This window comes from Oryctolagus cuniculus, unplaced genomic scaffold (genome assembly GCF_964237555.1).
Source record: "Oryctolagus cuniculus unplaced genomic scaffold, mOryCun1.1 SCAFFOLD_98, whole genome shotgun sequence".
Classification (NCBI taxonomy): domain Eukaryota; kingdom Metazoa; phylum Chordata; class Mammalia; order Lagomorpha; family Leporidae; genus Oryctolagus; species Oryctolagus cuniculus.
In genome coordinates this window covers 197,953-202,759 of record NW_027208267.1, presented here as the reverse complement: position 1 = coordinate 202,759, position 4,807 = coordinate 197,953, and positions in this window count along the sequence as shown.

Sequence of the window (4,807 nt, the reverse complement as noted above, 5' to 3'; positions counted from 1 at the left end):
GAGTTCAGGGCACAAGAGGAAGGTTCTTTTTTAATCAGGGCACAGCTGTTGGCTTGTTCCAATTCTGTCTTGTTTTAAGTTTTTGGGTGCCTCAGCGGTGTTTGGTTTCTTGAGAGGCAATTTTCTAAATGTTTTCTGGGTCTGAGTTGGTTTTGCCTTCTTCCTTCCCAAATTTTGTATTCTGACGCAATACAAACAAGAGTTTGGACAGAATAATGAATTTTCTGATGTGAGCTTTGGTTTTGAGGCTGCAATATGGAGTTCAGTGCACAAGAGAATGGTTCTTTTTCAATCAGGGCACAGCTGTTGGCTTGCTGCAATTCTGCTTGCTGTCATTGTTTTGGGTGCCTCAGCTGATTTGTGGATTCTTGTGTTGCAGTTTCCTAAATGTTTTCTAGGTCTGAGTCGGATTTGCCTTCTTATTCCCAAATTTTGTATTCTGATGCAACATAAGCAAGATTTGGACAGAGTAGCCATTATGAAAGAAAAAAAAAACACAGCAAATTGCCCTTTCAAGATTAGAAATCTATAGGCAACACGACCAAGATGAGTTTCTGTGTTTTGGAAAATGACATGGAACGCTTCTGCTGAGGGGACAGATTCTAATTCCCTCCAAATTGAGTGTGAGTGCGATTTTGAGGTGAATTCAATCAGAATTCCAGGGTCTGTCTGTGGAAGGGGGGGATGAATCCGGAAACAGCCAGTTTCTTTGTGTCTAAATCCAGCCAAATACCAAAAAGGACTCTTGAATTTCTTTGGCTTTCTCAGATTTCCCTTATTTATCATGGTTTCTAATGAATTTTCTGATGTGAGCTTTGGTTTTGAGGATGGAATATGGAGTTCAGGGCACTGGATTAATGGTCTTGTTCAATCAGGGCACAGCTGTTGGCTTGCTCCAATTCTGTCTTGCTTTCAAGGTTTTGGGTGCCTCAGCCGATTTGTGGTTTCTTGAGCGGCAATTTCCTAAATGTTTTCTGGGTCTGAGTTGGTTTTCCCTTCTTCCTTCCCAAATTTTGTATTCTGATGCAATACAAACAAGAGTTTGGACAGAGTAGCCATCATGAAATAAAAAAAAAAAAAAAACAAATTAGCGTTTGAAGCTTATGAATCTAAGGGCAACACGACCAAGGTGAGTTTTTGTGATTTGGAAAATCAAATGGAACACTTTGGCTGAGGTGACTGATATTATTGCCTCCAAACTGAGTCTTACTGCGATTTTCAGGTTAATTCAGTCAGAATTCCACAGGCAGTCAGCTGGAGGGGTGGATGAATCCGGGAACAGCCGGTTTCCTTGCAACTAATTCAAGCCACTATGATTATGGATTCTTGCATTTCTTTGGCTTTTTTCTCTTTTTTCTTATTTATGATGATTTGTAATGAATTTTCTGATGTGAGCTTTGGTTTTGAGGCTGGCATATTGAGTTCAGGGCACAAGAGGAAGGTTCTTTTTCAATCAGGGCACAGCTGTTGGCTTGCTCCAATTCTGGCTTGCTGTCATTGTTTTGGGAACCTCAGCCGATTTGTGGTTTCTTGAGCGGCAATTTCCTTAATGTTTTCTGGGTCTGAGTCGGTTTTGCCTTCTTATTCCCATATTTTGTATTCTGATGCAATACAAGCAAGATTTGGACAGAGTAGCCATAATGAAAGAAAAAAAAAAAACACAGAAATTGCCCTTTCAGGATTAGAAATCTACTGGCAACATGATCAAGATTAGTTTCTGTGTTTTGGAAAATGACATGGAACCCTTCTGCTGAGGGGACAGATTCTAATTCCCTCCAAATTGAGTGTGAGTGCAATTTTGAGGTGAAATCAATCAGAATTCCAAAGTCAGTCAGTGGAAGGGGGGGATGAATCTTTAAACAGCCAGTTTCCTTGTGTCTAAATCCAGCCAAATATCACTAAGAACTCGTGCATTTCTTTGGCTTTTGTCTCATTTTTCTGATTTATCATGGTTTGTAATGAATTTTCTGATGTGAGCTTTGGTTTTGAGGCTGGCATATTGAGTTCAGGGCACCGGATCAATGGTCTTTTTCAAACAGGACACAGCTGTTGGCTTGTTGCAATTCTGGCTTGCTGTCATTGTTTTGCGTGCCTCAGCTGTTTTTGGTTTCTTTAGCGGCAATTTCCTACATGTTTTCTGGGTCTGAGTTGGTTTTGCCTTGTTCCTTTCCAAATTTTCTATTCTGACGTAATACAAACAAGAGTTTGGACAGAGTAGCCATTATGAAATAAAAAACACAACAAATAGGCGTTTGAAGCTTATATATGTACAGGTAACACGAGCAAGGTAAGTTTTTGTGTTTATGAAAATAAAATTGAACACTCTGGCTGAGGTGACAGATATTAATTGCCTCCAAAACCGAGTTTCACTGCGATTTTTTTGTTAATTCATTCAGAAACCAAAGACACTCAGTTGGGAGGTGTGGATGAATCTGGAAACAGCCGTTTACATGGCCATAATTGAAGCCCAATATCCCTAAGAACTCCTGCATTTCTTTGGCTTTTTTCTCATTTTTCTTATTTATCATGGTTTGTAATGAATTTTCTGATGTGAGCTTTGCTTTTGAGGCTGGCATATTGAGGTCAGGGCACAAGAGGAAGGTTCTCTTTCAATCAGGGCACAGCTGTTGGCTTTCTCCAATTCTGGCTTGCTGTCATTGTTGTGGGTTCCTCAGCTGACTTTTGGTTTCTTGAGTGGCAATTTCCTAAATGTTTTCTGGGTCTGACACGGTTTTGCCTTCTTATTCCCAAATTTTGTATTCTGACGCAATACAAACAAGAGTTTGGACAGAGTAGCAATGATGAAATAAAAAACACAACAAATAGGCATTTGAAGCTTAGAAATCTACAGGTAAGAAGACTAAGGTGAGTTTTTGAGTTTTGGAAAATAAAATGGAACACTTTGGCTGAGGTGACAGATATTAATTGCCTCCAAACCGAGTTTCACTGCGATTTTCAGGTTAATTCAGTCAGAAACCACAGACACTCAGCTGGGAGGTGTGGATGAATCTGGAAACAGCCGTTTACATGGCAATAAATCAAGCCCAATATTACTAAGAACTCCTGCATTTCTTTGGCTTTTTTCTCATTTTTCTTATTTATAATGGTTTGTAATGAATTTTCTGATGTGAGCTTTCGTTTTGAATCTGCTATATTGAGCTCAGGGCACAAGAGGAAGGTTCTTTTTCAATCAGGGCACAGCTGTTGGCTTGCTCCAATTCTGGCTTGCTGTCATTGTTGTAGGTTCCTCTGCTGACTTTTGGATTCTTGAGTGGCAATTTCCTAAATGTTTTCTGGGTCTGAGTCGGTTTTGCCTTCTTCCTTGCCAAATTTTGTATTCTGACGCCATACAAACAAGAGTTTGGGCAGAGTAGCCATTATGAAATAAAAAACAAAACAAATAGGCATTTGAAGTTTTGAAATCTACAGGTAAGAAGACTAAGGTGAGTTTTTGAGTTTTGGAAGATAAAATGGAACACTTTGGCTGAGGTGACAGATATTAATTGCCTGCAAACCGAGTTTCACTGCGATTTTCAGGTTAATTCAGTCAGAAACCACAGACATTCAGCTGGGAGATGTGGATGAATCTGGAAACAGCCGTTTACATTGCAATAAATCAAGCCCAATATTACTAAGAACTCCTGCATTTCTTTGCCTTTTTTCTCTTTTTTCTTATTTATCATGGTTTGTAATGAATTTGCTGATGTGTTCTTTGGTTTTGAGTCTGGCATATTGAGTTCAGGGCACAAGAGGAAGGTTCTTTTTTAATCAGGGCACAGCTGTTGGCTTGTTCCAATTCTGTCTTGTTTTAAGTTTTTGGGTGCCTCAGCGGTGTTTGGTTTCTTGAGAGGCAATTTTCTAAATGTTTTCTGGGTCTGAGTTGGTTTTGCCTTCTTCCTTCCCAAATTTTGTATTCTGACGCAATACAAACAAGAGTTTGGACAGAATAATGAATTTTCTGATGTGAGCTTTGGTTTTGAGGCTGCAATATGGAGTTCAGTGCACAAGAGAATGGTTCTTTTTCAATCAGGGCACAGCTGTTGGCTTGCTGCAATTCTGCTTGCTGTCATTGTTTTGGGTGCCTCAGCTGATTTGTGGATTCTTGTGTTGCAGTTTCCTAAATGTTTTCTAGGTCTGAGTCGGATTTGCCTTCTTATTCCCAAATTTTGTATTCTGATGCAACATAAGCAAGATTTGGACAGAGTAGCCATTATGAAAGAAAAAAAAAACACAGCAAATTGCCCTTTCAAGATTAGAAATCTATAGGCAACACGACCAAGATGAGTTTCTGTGTTTTGGAAAATGACATGGAACGCTTCTGCTGAGGGGACAGATTCTAATTCCCTCCAAATTGAGTGTGAGTGCGATTTTGAGGTGAATTCAATCAGAATTCCAGGGTCTGTCTGTGGAAGGGGGGGATGAATCCGGAAACAGCCAGTTTCTTTGTGTCTAAATCCAGCCAAATACCAAAAAGGACTCTTGAATTTCTTTGGCTTTCTCAGATTTCCCTTATTTATCATGGTTTCTAATGAATTTTCTGATGTGAGCTTTGGTTTTGAGGATGGAATATGGAGTTCAGGGCACTGGATTAATGGTCTTGTTCAATCAGGGCACAGCTGTTGGCTTGCTCCAATTCTGTCTTGCTTTCAAGGTTTTGGGTGCCTCAGCCGATTTGTGGTTTCTTGAGCGGCAATTTCCTAAATGTTTTCTGGGTCTGAGTTGGTTTTCCCTTCTTCCTTCCCAAATTTTGTATTCTGATGCAATACAAACAAGAGTTTGGACAGAGTAGCCATCATGAAATAAAAAA